Raw genomic sequence first — 17,882 nt, 5'->3', positions numbered from 1 at the left:
GAATATAGTTTAAGGCTATGTGCACACGTAGCATTTTAAAACACTCACTAAAAACCGTACTCCTTCCCAGAAATCGCGCGTTTTTTTCCGCGCGATTTCACCGCGATTTTACCGCGATTTTACCGCGATTTTGCCGCGATTTTCGCGTGAGTTATTCAAGCACTTTCCAAGCGATTTGAAGCATCGCTTGGAAAGTGATTGACAGGTAGGTCACACTCGTCAAACATAGTGTTTGACAAGTGTGACCCGCTTTTTACTATTGAGGCTGCTTATGCGGCATCAATAGTAAAAGATAGGATGTTAAAATGCTTAAAAAAAAAATAAAAAATCGGGGTATATTTACCTTCCGGCGTCCCGCGCTGCATTCCCGGGCATCAGCGTTCCCAGTAATGCCTTGCGAGACCTGTGATGACGTAGTCTCGCGTTGCTATAGCGATCTCGCGACACCGCTGGAGTCACGCGAGACTACGTCATCACAGGACCTTGCCGCAAGGCATTACTGGGAACGCTAGGCCGGGAATGCAGCGCGGGACACCGGAAGGTAAATATACCCCGATTTTTTAATTTTTATTCTTTTTTTTACAGGGGTATGGTACCCAGGGCCTGGAGGACAGTCTCCTCTCCTCCACACCGTGGGTACCAACCGCACATGAGACGCTTAACTTCCCGCAGGGTGGGCATAGCCACATGCGGGAAGTAAGCGATTCTCATGCATTCCTATGGGTGCGGAATCGCGGCAATTCTTTGCGATTCCGCACAAAAGAATGAGCATGCTGCGATTTTTTCCGCGATGCGATTCCGCCGCGGAAAAAAGCGCAGCATTAGCACAGCATGTGCGGAATGCCATAGGAATGCATGGGGGGCGTTCTGTACACGATTTTTAAGCGTTTTCGCGGCAAAAACGCTTAAAAATCGTTACGTGTGCACACAGCCTAAGACTAGCATTAAAAAGAATGTTAAGAAACTGATGGATTCTAACAGAAAACTTCATGTATTAAGCTGAGGGTAAATAAAGGCTGGTACTTTGTAATAGTGTATCCCAATGATGACTTTTATTGATAAGTGCATGAGAATCACAAAAAGTCATAGTTTGCAGCATTTTATAGATCCCAAACCTAGCACTTGTTCCTCTACTAGCGGAACACGGGTCCCCTGACAATCTCTTTACTTCCACTTCCGGCAGGCCAATGAAAACCACTGGCCATAGAAGTCACACCTTAAGTATTACATTAATGTACAGGTGCACAAATACACTATGTGGCCAATATACTAACATATGTATACACGATGTTTCAGCACACTGCGATTAATGAATACATGAACTTCAATATTACTGTAAATGTTGAAAACGGAAGGTACTTGGTCACAGTTCTTTGGTCAAATAGTGCAAAAGTCATCCAACTATGTCAACGTGTACCTTTAATATGGATAGTCCCTATCATTAATGTCCTACCTCTACATGTGCCAAACCAGGCCTCATCGGAATGGGGAGTGAAAAGGAAACCAGGCATACGTAGGACATATAACGTTTAGGTTCCAGGCAAAGATGCACCTTGGAGTGGTTGGATGGCCGTTTTTAGGTTGGATTTGCGTTCTTAGATAAAGAAAAACTCTAAGCACCTTACGTTGGAGTTCATGTATTTATTAGTCGCAGTGTGCTGATGCATTGGGTATGTATATGTACATAAACCGCGGCTTTCTTGATGACACATCCCCTTTAAGGAAAATGTATCTATAGATTTGTCAGAATTTCCAAAATTAATCTATTCACTTTAATAATGGCATATGTTTGTCTACCTGGAGAGTCGTGAATGGTAATTCACTGTGGGACACACTGAACATATTAGTCATGGACTTGTACAACATAATCAGACTTGAATCAAATTGTTCCCATAGTTACAGAAAATATTTTTGTATATTGGATACTTAAATTGAAACAAATGTACAAAGATACAGAAAAGTTTTCTTGTAAGAAAATTTTGTAGCCAGTTTGTACCTTGAAACTGTACTTTGCAGTAGATATTACAGTTACAGATGATGGTATGCGTGTGTGTATACAGTATATATATATATACTGCTCAAAAAAATAAAGGGAACACTAACCAATGTGTATTGTTATACACATATATATGTATATATATATATATATATATATATATATGTATATATATATATATATTGAAGGAGAACTCGCCACCTCTCGCGGCAGCCTGTTCCACTCATTGTCCACCGTCCACATCCAAGCACGCTCATACTCACTGTTCCATGTTGTTGAATATATTCCACATGATGTCTGGAGTCATAGCCTGAATTTCTCGCTGTGTGTTTTCCTGGAGTGCGTTTAATGTTCGTGGCTTGTTACTGTACAACTGACTAGAGTTGAGCGACTTTTGGTTTTTTAGGGTCGAGTTTCGTTTCGTGAAACCCGACTTTTCCAAAAGTCGGGTCGAGCAAGATCGGCCGATTATAGGGAAAAGTCGGGGTCGTCCCTAAACCCAATGTAAGTCAATGGGGAATAAAAGTCGGCAGTGAGAGGAGGACAGGAAACACACCTACAGTGCTCATTTGAATGCCAAAAGCATCAATTCTTCTTACTTATGCTTGTCAACCTTAAGTAACTTCATAATACAAGTTACGCACTGAAAAATGGGGGTTATTTGGCTAAAGTTGTGGGGGGGTAGGGCTGGCTCCAGGTTTTCATGTGCCCTGGGCGAAAGAGCGCCCCTTTAACACATACCACAATTCATCATGCTCCGATACGGCAGAGAAATAGCGGTATAGTACAATGAAAAATACTTCACTTTTTACATCTCATGACGAGGCCCATCTATTTCTCCATACAGAATCATTGGTCCCATATAATGTTTGAAACAGTATATGATGAGCTCCACATAATGCTACAGTATATGTTGGTCCCCATGGATGAAGCTCCACTGTCTTATGGGCCCAAATAATGCTCCAAACATAATGGGCCCCATTTCTAATGCTCTAGTGTATAATGGGCCCTGTAAATGCTGCTCCAGTGTCTGATGTCCACCTCTGGAATGTTCCAATGTATGGTGGGCCCCATCTATCATTCTCCAGAGTATAGTGCTCCCCAAAAATTGCTGTCCCAACATTGAAAACAATCAAATAAGTCTCCTCGCTAGGGAATCCCTGTACTAGTCTGGACTCCTCGTCGTCCCCATCTTCCATCTCACTGCACAGTATTTCAGCCTTGCAAGTGCTATGATCCTGAGCAAGCAGGGGGGGCCCACTCGTTGGCGACGGCACTGGCACAGGGCCCCTGATAGTACGGTGGTGTGTCTGATGGCGGGTGGGCCGAACCTGCACTTTCATCTGCAGCTTCCTCTTTGTCACCGTGTAAGATGGAACTGTATATGGGAAGGGTAACCTGAGTTTCATCAGGGTCAGATTCAGGCCGTATAGCGTACGAGGGGAATGTAGTGGTCTGGGTCAATGTACCAGCAGATTCATCGAGCAGTGGCTGGGCATCAGTGCACTTGTGTCGCCCCCAGGAGTACGGTCGCCACAGTGGCATTACCTTCCTCCTAGGGAGTGTGATGTCATGCTTGGGAGCAACGAAGGATCTCTCTAGCAGGTTAACTGATTGGGCGGCGTTATTCCCACGAGTCATGACCCTCCAAACAGCGTTCATGAAGGCAAAGTGTTTGTTTTACGTGGGCAGTATGGTTGCAAAGCTGAACCTTAAAGGAATGTCCAGAAGGGCACCACCAGGAGTGGAGCCTACGGTTAAATTCGACTCCACCTGGGAAACCTCAACCATGCCAGCTACAGAAAAGATGCACACATTGCAAGCTTAATTCCGTTAACGAACGAGACTCCGTCATGCCCCGCGGTCCGAGTCCGGCTTACTAGAGGGACACGTGAGGCTCTGGCACATGAGATTGGCCAATAACTGGTGTGTCATGCCCTTACATGTCCGTGGCTGCATGTGCGCTACACTGAAAAGGCCAGCGTTTGTCGCTTACAGGTGCAGATAACCCGCTGAACAACGTTAGTGATGGGGATCACTGATTACAATTATTACCCGCGAACGATGATTTCCCAGTAAGTGCAGGTCAACCGCAGTTCCGGAATTAGGCCTAACCGTCATTCCTGAAAAAATGAAAAACTTACGTGTGCAAACCACAGGTGCTGTAGCTTGCTTAACAGCTCGCCAGCCGTTCTCACGCCCAGTATGGATTACACGTGATTGCACAAAGGTGAGAAAGGGTACCGTATCCCCGGATAACATGTATGGATAGCGTACACAATCAAAATATATGTCAATACATCAGGAGGCAGGCTCAGATGGTGTTAGGCCCAGTATGGCTTGCACGTGATTGCACAAAGGTGAGAAAGGGTTCCGCATCCCCGGATAACATGTATGGATAGCGTACACATTCAAAATATATGTCTATACATCAGGAGGCAGGCTCAGACGGTGTTAGGCCCAGTATGGATTGCACGTGATTGCACAAAGGTGAGAAAGGGTACCGTATCCCCGGATAACATGTATGGATAGCGTACACATTCGAAATATATGTCTATACATCAGGAGGCAGGCTCAGACGGTGTCAGGCACAGTATGGATTTGACGGCCCAGACTACACAGCGGAGGAGCAGGGAGAGGTAAAGATTGCAAATGCTGGGGCCCTGCCCAAGCAAGGGGGGCCCACTCGTGGGCGTCGGTACTGGCACTGGGCCCCTCATAGTACGGCGGTGTGTCTGATGGCGGGTGTGCACCACCGTCAGAGACACTTGATTGCACTATGAGGGACCCTGTGCCAGTGCCCGCGCCCAAGAGTCGGCCTACCCACCTGTCCAGGGCAACGGCACTCGCACGGTGTCGTGCGCTAGGTGGTGACCCCGGCCATGGGGGGGGAGGCAGCACAGTTAGGGAGTTTTAGAAAGTGGCATATGTTGATGTTGGACATTCAGCTGATGCAAAAGGCGAAATAGGTCAAGTCCCAGGAAGAGGTGGACCAAAGCAAGACATTTTTCTGTCACCCTATGTGTCATCAGGGGAAGGTGGGACAAAATCCTTGGAAACCCATGCATGGTTCATTTTAATGAAGGTTAGATCATCCACATTTTGGGTTGACTGACGGGTCCTTTTTTCTGTCAGGATTGATCCAGCTGCACTGAAGACTCTTTCCGATAGCACACTTGCAGCTGGGCAAGCGAGCTCCTGTAAGGCATATTGTGCCAATTCAGGCCAGGTGTCCAGTTTAGCGGCCCAATAGTCAAAGGGGAATGACCTGTGTGGGAGAACATCGATATGGGAGGAAAAGTAGTTTGTAACCATAGTTGACAACTGCTGTCTCCTGTCACTTTCCATCGATGCAGTATTACCAGTTGTGTGAGCGGTACTTGAAAAATCAGTCCACAACATTGTCATGAAACCCCTGTCTCCAACGCCACTTCTGCTGTGTGCACCATGAACACCTCTGCCAAGCTGCCCCCGGCCCGTACGGCTCGTGTGAGAACCATCACCGCTGCTGTGTGCTGGGAATGCCTCAAGCAACCGATTTACCAGAGTTGCTTGTTTATTAGCCAATATTAGGTCAAGGTTCTCCTGTGGCATGATGTTTTGTAATTTGCCTTTATAGCGTGGATCCAGGATGCTGGCCAACCAGTAGTCGTCATCGTTCATCATTTTGGCAATGCGGGGGTCCCTTTTTAGGATCTGCAAGGCATAATCTGACATGTGGGCCAATGTTCCCGGTGTCAATGATGCACTGCGAGTGCTGGTTGGAGGAGCACTTTCTGGCAAATCCACATCCCTCCAGTCACGCACAAACCCTGTACCAGACCTTGCCACGCCAACATTTTCACTTGCCCCACGAGATGCATCCTCCTCCCCTAAGTAATCATCCCCATCATCATCCTCCTCCTCCTCTTCTTCCTCCACCTCGTCCAGGAGAGGTCCCTGAGCAGACAATGGCTGAATGTCATCAAGGATTCCCTCCTCCTCTTCCTCCTCATCAACATTGGCTGCAGACGCCTGCTCCTTAAGGTGCGTCAAAGTTTGCATGAGCAGACGCATAAGTGGGATGCTCATGCTTAGGATGACGTCATCTGCGCTTACCAGCCGTGTGCATTCCTCAAAACACTGAAGGACTTTACAGAGGTCTTTCGACCACTGCACAACTGTCAACTCCATGTCTGCTCTCAAAGTGCCTGGCCGTGTATCCTCCCACAAATGCATTATGGCCTGCCTCTGCTCGCACAGCCGCTCCACCATGTGCAGGGTGGAGTTCCACCTTGTTGCAATGTCGATAATGAGGCGGTGGTTGGGAAGGTGGAGCAATCGCTGCAGCTTCTGCATACGAACGGAGTGTACAGGCGACCGGTGGATGTGCGCGCACAGTCTTCGCACCTTCTGGAGCAGGGCTGTCAACTCCGGATAATTTTTGAGGAAGCACTGCACCACCAGGTTCAAGGTGTGAGCCAAGCAAGGTATGTGGCTGAGTTTTGAAAGGGCTATGGCTGCCACAAAATTATGTCCGTTATCACTAACTACCTTGCCTGCCTCAAGATGTACACTGCCCAGCCATGACTCAGTTTGTCGCTTCAAGTACTCGGCCAGCACCTCGGCGGTGTGTCTGTCGCCCAAACACATCATCTGCAACACAGCCTGCTGACGCTTTCCACTAGCTGCTCGATAGGGGGACACCTCGTGTGCAACAGTGGCAGCTGCAGATGGAGTGCTCGTACGACTGCGCTCTGTGGACGAGCTTTCGCTTCTGGAGGAGGAGGAGGAGGGTCGAATGCATACAGCGAACTGTTTCCTATACCGTGGGCTAGGCAGCACTGTCCCACCACCGCTGTCCCCTGTGGACCCTGCATCCACCACATTAACCCCGTGCGCAGTGATGGACACGTAACGGCCCTGGCCATGCCGACTGGATCATGCATCAGTTGTGAGGTGCACCTTTCCACTCACTGACTGCTTGAGTGCATGGACAATGCGGTCTTTTACATGATGGTGGAGGGCTGGGATGGCTTTGCGAGAGAAGAAGTGGCGACTGGGTAGGTCATAGCGTGGTTCTGCATAGGCCATGAGTTCGCGGAAAGCTGCGCTTTCCACCAACCGATAGGGCATCATCTCAAACGAGATTAGTTTGGCAATGTGGGCGTTCAAACCCAGTGTACGCGGATGAGAGACTGAGTACTTTCTTGACCTACTCATAGTGTCTGGGAGGGTGAGCTGGACTTGAGAGCTGCATATGGTGGAAGTAGCGGTGGACAGGGCGGACTGAGAGAGGGTTGATGATGGTGATGGAGTTGGTGTTCTTTCTGATGGCCTAGATTCAGTATTTCGTTGATATAACAGTGGGATTCCCTGACTGCTGTAGCCTTGCAACGACACCTCAACATTTGCTGCTGTGCTAACCGGTGGGCTTACAGTGGGGGAAACAATGTAGCGTTGCTGACTACCTTCTTTGTGATCAGTTGCACATGTGGCACTTGAGGTTTGGTGTTGTGTCCACGCTTGCAAGTGCATGGTGGTTAAATGTCTAAGCATGCAACTGATATTCAAATTTTTCAGATTTTTCCCTCAGCTAAAGGTCTTTGCGCACTTCTTACAGATAACCTTGGCCTGATCATGAGGATTTTGTTCAAAAAAGTGCCACACTGCACTCTTCCTACTTTGGCAGACATTTTGCGGCCTAGCACGCTGTGATCTTTTGACCCTCTGGACAAGCTGTCCAGCAACTCTTTTGATTTTTGGAACCCGTCTTTGGAGTGCTCCGGGCCTGCCAGATAACAGCTGTTGCGATGTCGATGTCTGCTGTGGATGCTCCTCATCTGAGCTATTGGAAGCAGCACCCTCTTCCCCCAATGGATGCCAATCTGGGTCAACAACTGGGTCATCCATCACCTCCTCTTCAATGTCATGTGCACCTTCCTCTGTGTCACCGTGTATGGTGGTATAGTGTGCGGGAAGGGGCACCTGAGTCTCATCAGGGTCAGAATCTGGCTCTGTACACTGCGAGGACAATGTAGTGCTCTGAGTGAATGTACCAGCAGAATCATCTATCAGCGGCTGTGCATCAGTGCACTCCATGTCAGATTCATCTTGGCCTGGGTAATTCACCATTTCACTTGATAATCCAGGCATGGTATGTGAAAACAGCTCCATGGAGTAATCAGTAGTATGGCCTGCGTCATCCTTCAATCTTGGTTGGGGTGAAGGACACAAGGAAAGGTGTGGTTCATGAACATGAGCCTCCAATGACGACTCAGTGCTTTTACTTTTTACAACTTCAGAAGAGGAGGCGATAGAGCTGGAGGCTGAGTCAGCAATGTAAGACAAAACTTTTTCCTGATGCTCTGGCTTTAAAAGCGGTTTGCCAACTCCTAGAAAACTAAGCCTTCGAAGCCTTATGGAGCCAGACGATGATGCAGGCTCAACACCTCCTGCATTCGGTCCTATTTTGCTCTTGCCACTACCATCAGATCCACCACCAACACCATCATTACCAGCTGCCAACCCCCGCCCAATTCCACGGCCTCTTCCACCAGCCTTCCTCATTTTTTGTAGAAATGTAGACAAAATCCAACAAACTATATAGTAATGTAAAACAAGGTACAAGGTGTCTATAGGACAGGGGAGATTTTGAATTTCTGCACACACTTGTGGACACTGGACACTTATGGATTGTGTGAGGCCCACTGAATATCACAGCGCTATGTCACAGGCTCGATGGCACAGGTGTGAAAAAAGTGACTACAGGATAAGGGAGATTTTGAATTTCTGCACACACTAGTGGACACTGGACACTTTTGGATTGTGTGAGGCCCACTGAATATCAGAGCGCTATGTCACAGGCTCGATGGCACAGGTGTGAAAAAAGTGACTACAGGATCACAGAGATTTTGAATTTCAGCACACACTAGTGGACACTGGACACTTTTGGATTGTGTGAGGCCCACTGAATATCAGAGCGCTATGTCACAGGCTCGATGGCACAGGTGTGAAAAAAGTGACTACAGGATAAGGGAGATTTTGAATTTCTGCACACACTAGTGGACACTGGACACTTTTGGATTGTGTGAGGCCCACTGAATATCAGAGCGCTATGTCACAGGCTTGATGGCACAGGTGTGAAAAAAGTGACTACAGGATCACAGAGATTTTGAATTTCTGCACACACTTGTGGACACTGGACACTTATGGATTGTGTGAGGCCCACTGAATATCAGAGCGCTATGTCACAGGCTCGATGGCACAGGTGTGAAAAAAGTGACTACAGGATAAGGGAGATTTTGAATTTCTGCACACAGTTGTGGACACTGGACACTTTTGGATTGTGTGAGGCCCACTGAATATCAGAGCGCTATGTCACAGGCTCGATGGCACAGGTGTGAAAAAAGTGACTACAGGATAAGGGAGATTTTGAATTTCTGCACACACTAGTGGACACTGGACACTTTTGGATTGTGTGAGGCCCACTGAATATCAGAGCGCTATGTCACAGGCTCGATGGCACAGCTGTGAAAAAAGTGACTACAGGATCACAGAGATTTTGAATTTCTGCACACACTTGTGGACACTGGACACTTATGGATTGTGTGAGGCCCACTGAATATCACAGCGCTATGTCACAGGCTCGATCGCACAGGTGTGAAAAAAGTGACTACAGGATAAGGGAGATTTTGAATTTCTGCACACACTAGTGGACACTGGACACTTTTGGATTGTGTGAGGCCTACTGAATATCAGAGCGCTATGTCACAGGCAGAAATTGGCTAGTGTATCACAAACTACAAGGTGTATGTAGAATTGGGCAGAATAGGAATCTCCCTAGAGTGTAGGTCTGTAAGAACGGAACAAGTCCTCTACTTATCCTTCCACAGTGACACACAGATAGCTTCACTGTGGCCGTGATAACAGCCGTTACATGGTACTGAGAGGAGTGTGCACGTACACGGCTGTCCGGTGTACGTAAAATTGTCAAGCTCCGTGTTTTTTAAGTATACGGACTGACACACGCTGTCTCTCTATAGTTTTGAATGTGATCAAACAGCAAATAAATTTAACTGTTTGAAAGCTAGACAAAACTAGTAGGTGCAGGTCTGTAAGAACGGAACATGTCCTCGACTTATTCTCACAGAGTGACACACAGATAGCTTCACTGTGGCCGTGATAACAGCCGTTACACGGTACTGAGAGGAGCGTGCACGTACACGGCTGTCCGGTGTACGTAAAATTGTCAAGCTCCGTGTTTTTTAAGTATACGGACTGACACGCTGTCTCTCTATAGTTTTGAATGTGATCAAACAGCAAATATATTTAACTGTTTGAAAGCTAGACAAAACTAGTAGGTGCAGGTCTGTAAGAACGGAACATGTCCTCGACTTATTCTCACAGAGTGACACACAGATAGCTTCACTGTGGCTGTGATAACAGCCGTTACACGGTACTGTGTGAGGAGCGTACACCGCTGTATGATGTGAAAAAATGCACGCTCAGTACCTCAGCAGGACAAAAAAAAAAATTGGGATTGCTTTTAAAAAAGCAGTTTGCAGAGCAGTGGGTAAACAGCAATGCAGCTGTCAGGAAGCCTTAGAAGGCAGCCTAACAACCAACACCGCTGATCCACCACAATATAGCCTCCCCTTGCGCTGCACACACAGTGACTGGTGTGTTGTACAGGCAAAATCGCTAGCAGCAGAAGCAGTTTTTTTTTCTTCTTCCCTGCCTAACGCTCTCCCTACAGAATCAGCAGCAGCAACCTCTCCCTATGCTAAGATCGGCAGAAGTAAGATGGCGGTCGGCGTGCACGCCCTTTTATAACCCCTGTGACGCCCACCAAAGCAAGCCAATCACTTGCATGCCCTTCTGAAAGATGGTGGTGACCCCTGCCAATGTCATCACGTTGCCCACAGTGTCTGTGGATCCTGATTGGCTGAAAAAGAGCGCAAAACAAACTTTTGAAACGTGACTTTGGCACGTAAGTCGCCGACCTCGTGGCCGACCTCATCCTAGGGTCGGGTTTCGTTTCATGAAACCTGACTTTGCCAAAAGTCGGCGACTTTTGAAATTTTTCGACCCGTTTCGCTCAACTCTAGTTGTTGTCCAATTTGTCCTGAGTACGCTGACACCCCAAATGTGGGAGAAAACTACTGTATGGACACACGTCGGGGCTCGGAAGGGAAGCAGTGACGTTTTGGAATGCAGACTTTGATGGAATGGTCTGCGGGTGTCATGTGCGTTTGGAGAGCCCCTGATGTACCTAAACTATTGAAACTCCCCACAGGTGACCCCATTTTGGACACTAGACCCCCCACGGAACTTATCTAGATGTGTGGTGAGCACTTTGAACCCCCAAGTGCTTCACAGAAGTTTATAACGCTCGGACGTGAAAATAAAAAAATCATTTTTTTCCACAAAAATGATATTTTTGCCCCCAATTTTTTATTTTCCTAAGGGTAACAGGAGAATTTGGACCCAAAAAATTGTTTTGCAATTTGTCCTGAGTAGGCTGATACCCTACATGTGGGGGTAAAACACTGTTTGGGCGCATGTCAGAGCTTGGAAGGGAAGGAGCACCATTTGACTTTTTCAACTCAGAATTGGCTGGAATTGAGATCAGACGCCATGTTGCATTTGGAGAGCCCCTGATGTGCCCAAACAGTGGAAACCCCCAATTCTAACTCCAACCCGAACCCCAACACACCCCTAACCCTAATCTCAGCCCTAACCCTAGCCCTAACCCTAGCCCTAACCCTAACCCTAATGGGAAAATGGAAATAAATACATTTTCCTTTAGTTTTATTATTTTTCCCTAACTAAGGGGGTGATAACGGGGGGTTTGATTTACTATTTATGGCGGTTTTTATGTTTGGCGGCTGTCGCACGCTAAAAGACGCTTTTTATTGTAAAAATAGTTTTTGCATCACCACATATTGAGAGCTATAATTTTTCCGTATTTTGACCCACCGAGTCATGTGAGGTCTTATTTTTTTGCGGGACGAGTTGACGTTTTTATTGGTGCCATTTTCGGGCACGTGACATTTTTTGATCGCTTTTTATTCCGATTTTTGTGACGCAGACTGAACAAAAACCAGCGTTTCATGAATTTCTTTTGGGGGGGTGCGTTTACACCGTTCCGCGTGCGGTAAAATTGATAAAGCGGTTTTATTCTTCGGGTCAGTACAGTTACAGTGATACCTCAATTAGGTCGTTTTTTTATGTTTTGTCAGTTTTATGCAATGAAAAAATGCTGTCTGCAGAACCTGCAGGGCACAAATCAGATTATCTAAAGCTGACAATGAATTGAGGCTTGCAAGAGATGTCAAAAGCAATAATAAAGGATTTTGGGGATATGTCCAAAGTAAAAGAAAAGTCAAAGATGCTATAGGATTTTTACAGGATGAAAATAATGAAATGATAAGACAGGATGTTGAGAAAGCCGAACTTTTAAATTCCTATTTTGCATCTGTTTTCTCTCAGAAAGGAAATGTAACATCAACTGTTCTTCACTGTCCTATTAACAGAATAGAAGAATCCAAGATATCTATAAACAGAAAGATAGTGAGGAAACACTTAGCTAACCTAAATGAATTCAAGTCTCCAGGTCCAGATGAATTACACCCCAGAGTGCTGAAGGAGATAGCAGAAGAAATTTTTGAACCCCTCTCCATAATCTTTGAAAATTCTTGGAGAACAGGAGAAGTCCCAGAAGACTGAAGAAGAGCAAATGTTGTTCCTATCTTCAAAAAGGGGAGGAAGGTGGACCCAGGCAACTATAGGACGGTGAGTCTGACTTCTATACCAGGAAAGACCTTTGAACAAATTATTAAACAACATGTATGTCAGTACCTGGATAAGAATGAAGTGATTAAACAGAGCCAGCATGAGTTTGTAACTAATAAGTCATGTCAGACTAACTTAATTTCCTTCTATGACGGAATCACTGATCAAGGAAATGCTGTAGATATAGTATATCTTGACTTCAGCAAAGCATTTGACAAAGTATCTCACAATCCTTATTGAAAAAATGACTAAGTTTGAAATAGACAAGGCAACTGTTAGGTGGATTCATAACTGGCTTAGTGATCGGACCCAAAGAGTGGTCGTAAATGGCTGCACATCCAGTTGGAAGAATGTCTCAAGTGGGGTACCACAGGGCTCTGTCCTGGGCCCTGTATTGTTCAACATCTTTATCAACTATTTAGATGAAGGAATTGAGGGTAAACTGATTAAATTTGCTGATGACACAAAGCTAGGAGGGATAGCTAATACTAGAGAAGAGAGAGGATTCAAAAAGATATAAATAAACTGGAGCAGTGGGCAGCAACTAACAGAATGATTTTTAACAGGGAAAAATGCAAAGTACTACATCTGGGCAATAAAAATGAAAAAAAGCATATACAGAATGGGAGGAATAGGGCCAAGCAACAGCACATGTGAAAAAGACTTGGGTATACTAATAGATCACAGACTGAATATGAGTCAACAGTGTGATGCAGCAGCAAATAAGGCAAATGCAATTCTAGGATGTATTAACAGAAGCAAACAGCCTAGATCACGTGAAGTCATTATTTACCTCTACTCCTCTTTGGTCAGACCTCATCTGGAATATTGTGTCCAGTTTTGGGCACCACATTTTAAAAAAGACATCAACAAACTGGAGCAAGTTCAGAAAAAAGCGGCCAGAATGGTGACCGGTCTGCAAACCCTGTCTTATGAGGAAAGGTTGCAGGATTTGGGAATGTTTAGTCTGCAAAAGAGAAGACTGAGAGCAGACTTAATAGCTGTCTACAAATATCTAAAGGGCTGTCACATTGTAGAAGGATCATCTTTATTCTCATTTGCACAAGGAAAGACTAGAAGCAATGGGATGAAACTGAATGGGAGGAGACACAGATTAGATATTAGAAAAAACTTTTTGACACTTAGAGTGATCAATGAGTGGAACAGGCTGCCACGAGAAGTGGTGAGTTCTCCTTCAGTGGAAGTCTTCAAATAGAGGCTGGACAGACATCTGTCTGGGATGATTTAGCGAATCCTGCTTTGAGCAGGGGGTTGGACCAGATGGCCCAGGAGGTCCCTTCCAACTCTATGATTCTATGATTCATTTCAATGGGTGAAAAACGCTGAAAGTGACTTGCTCCATTGTGCAAAAAACCATGCAACACACAAAATCCTGATGACAAAAAAAAAACTGTGTGTGCATGAGATTTCTGAAATCTCATAGACTTTTCTGGTAGTGTAAAGCGGAACTGAAAATTTGCATTAAAAAAGCTGCAAAAATGCCTAGTGTGAACTTACCCTTAGAGGGGTGATCCCTTTCCTCGGTGGTCTTTCTTGATAGTACACACGTCTATACAGATGTATTTAAAACAATCTAACAGGGGACATTCATTATAAGTGGAGGAAAATAATTCAGACATCAGTAAAGGAAAGGCTTCTTTACAGTTGCAGTAGTTAGGCTATACAGCTAACTATCCAAGAAGGTAGCAGTGATAGATCCAATGCAGAGGGGTTGTCCAGGCATATAATATCAATGACCTATCCTTATTGTCATAAATCTGATCTGCAGTACGTGGCATCGGCCATTACACATTAAGCAGAGCTGTGATTTCCAGCTCTGTTCAATGTTTATATCCTGCCAAACCTGATCGCAGCTGATCGATTTGAAAACCGACATGATTAATTATTATTAACATTCTTTACTATTGGTTTTCATAAAAAAATGACTATATTGATCCATACACTCTCCAGTGTGATGGTCAAACATGCAATACAGACGTATGTATTGTTACATGTCTCTTTTTTATTATAAAATTTATAAAAGAAAAAAAAAAGTTCCTTTCCTATGTGCAGGTAAGCTTTACCACCACTAGATGGCAGTCCAAACTTCCGGATTGATTATTATAATATAATAATTATTATTTATTATTAAATTGCCATTTATTCCATGGCGCTTTACATGTGAGGAGGGGTATACATAATAAATACAAGTACAGTAATCTTAAACAATACAAGTCACGACTAGTACAGGGGGAGAGAGGACCAGGGAATAGCGGGGGGACAGGTGGATTAGTTGGGCAGCAGAGTTTAGAATAGATTGGAGGGGTGCGAGAGTGTTAGAGGGGAGGCCACAGAGCAGGACGTTGCAGTAGTCAAGGCGGGAGATGATGAGGGCATGCACTAGGGTTTTTGCAGATTCTTGGTTGAGGAATGTACGGATCCGTGAAATATTTATGAGTTGAAGTCAGGAGGAAGTGGAAAGGGCTTGGATATGTGGCTTGAAAGAGTGATTAGTGTCGAGGATAACCCCAAGGCAGCGAGCTTGTGGGACTGGGGAGAGTGGGCAGCCGTTTAATGGATAGGTCCGTGGGGGGAGGTCGCGTGAGATCGGGGAAAGATGATGAATTCTCTTTTGTCCGTATTAAGTTTTAGAAATCTAGTGGAGAAGGAGGATGAAATAGCGGACAGACACTGAGGGATTCTGGTTAGTAGGGAGGTGATATCTGGTCCAGAGATGTAGATCTGTGTGTCACCAGCATAGAGGTGATACTGAAAGCCGTGAAATTCTATGAGCTGTCCGAGGCCGAAGGTGGAGAAGAGCAGGGGTCCTAGGACTGAACCTTGCTGGACTCTGACAGATAGGGTGCGAGGTGAGGAGGTGGTGTACGAGTGGGAGACGCTGAATGTCCGGTTGGTTAGGTATGATGTGATCTAAGATAGGGCCAAGTCTGTGAAACCAAGAGATGAGAGGGTCTGTAGTGATAGGGAATGGTCCACTGTGTCAAAGGCAGAGGACAGGTCCAGGAGTAGGAGGAGGACAGAGTAGTGTCGCTTGGCCTTGGCGGTTAATAAGTCATTGGTGACCTCAGGGCAGTTTCAGTGGAGTGGTGTGTCTGGAAGCCAGATTGTAAGCTGTCAAAAAGGAAGCAGGAAGAGCGGTGAGAGGACAGTCAAGATGGACGTGTTGTTGCAGTAGTTTTGAGGCATAGGGGAGAAGTGATATAGGGCGATAGCTAGATACAGAGGATGGGTCAAGAGAGGGCTTTTTGAGGATAGGTGTGACTGAGGCATGTGTAAAGCTTGAAAGGAAAACACCAGTTGTTAGTGATAGGTTGAAGAGATGGGTTAGGGTTGGGATGAAGACTGTGGTGAGGTTTGGGATGAAGTGGGATGGGATCGGGTCAAGTGCACAGGTGGTGAGATGTGATCTTGAGAGTGGAGAGTCAATTTTCTGTAATGGTGGAGAAGTTGGTTTTGGAGGAGGAAGGCTGGGTTCTGCATTTTACAATCTCAGTCGAAATGTTCTTATACAGCTTTGCAAGAAATGATAAAGAAGATATAATTAATCGATAACCAGCCATTAATTGTTAACTAGGAACTGTATGAAATGAACATTCTATTAACTGAACCTGAGTCTCGGAGGGCAGGTTGAGTTACTGCACGAGCAGAATCCTGCCGCTGGGATCCGGTGAGCAGAAGAGAGGGGGCCCGATACTGTGGGCCCCATACGTCAATCAGGGCAGTAATGCCCTGATGGCGGCCCTGCACCATGGTGTCATGCTGAATGTTGGCATGATGCGAGCGTCCAACCGGATATTCAGCAGAGACAATGAGCTGCGCATGTCAAAAATCACAGCTGGCATCAAGCCCTGAGGTTAGTAATGGAGAGGTGTATATCAGACACCCCCATTACTAACAAAGTTATGGAAAAAAATACATACAGACAGAAAAATAAATTTTATTGAAAAAACACTCTCCGACACTTTTCCCAGTTCACCAATTTCTGTTTGAAAAAAAAAGAAAGCCACACAGGTCCGCCGTCATCAAGGGAATCTGCCACAGTCCACCAAATCCGCCGTAGTCCACTAATGGAAAAACACAAACAGAAAAAAAAAACAACACAATGTCACTTGTTCACCAATTTATTTTAAAAATTGTTCCCCATGCAGCCCTGAGGTTGTCCAGCATTCCCCCCAATCCGGTGACTGTGAATGTGAATAGCAGTAAGTAACATTACTGCTAGTGATGAGCAAACGTGGTCAGATAAGGTGTTATCCGAGCATGCTTGGGTACTAACCTAGTGACTTCTGCGTGCTCAAATACTATGTTCTAGTTTTCGCGCCTGCAGGTCTTGCGACTGTTCGACAGCCACAACACATGCAGAGATTACCTGTTAGGGTTCAGTCCGGGTCTGTGCAGTAAAAGGAACGAGGGACAGCTAGTGTGAGGGAAGCCCATAGAGCATTACTTGACTTTGTTAGTTGGACTTGTGGCCTAGCAGGAAATACCAGTGATCCCCCCCACACTAGGGCAATCAGGAAAGCGCCAGAATTGGCGTATCTAATGTGATGAGCCAATTCTGGGGCAGCTGCGGGTTGGTATTTTTAGGCTGGGAAGTGCCAAATAACCATGGATCTTCCCAGCCTGATAATAGCAGCCTACAGCTGTCTGCTTTACCTTTCCTGGTTATGAAACAGAGGGGGCACCCACATATTTCTTGTAAATTATTTATTTATTATCTTTACCCCCAAGAGTGGTTTGCATGTTAATGACAAGGCCAATTTTTACAATTCTGACCACTGTCCCTTTATGAGGTAAGAATTCTGGAGGAACGCTTCCATGGATCCCGGTGATTCTGACATTATTTTCTCATGAAATATTGTACCTCATGATACTGGTAAAATTTATTTGAATTTTTATGCCCTTAAATAACAGAGATATGTCACATAAAATACTTAATAAGTAACATTTCCAACATGTTTACTTTACATCAGCACAATTTTGGAACCAAAATTTTCTTTGTTAGGACGTTATAAGGGTTAAAAGTTAAACAGCGATTTCTCATTTTTACAACACCATTTTTTTGGGGGGACCACATCACATTTGAAGT

This window comes from Dendrobates tinctorius, unplaced genomic scaffold (genome assembly GCF_039654945.1).
Source record: "Dendrobates tinctorius isolate UK_male_01 unplaced genomic scaffold, ASM3965494v1 ptg000070l, whole genome shotgun sequence".
Taxonomy (NCBI): domain Eukaryota; kingdom Metazoa; phylum Chordata; class Amphibia; order Anura; family Dendrobatidae; genus Dendrobates; species Dendrobates tinctorius.
This window is presented reverse-complemented; position numbering follows the sequence as displayed.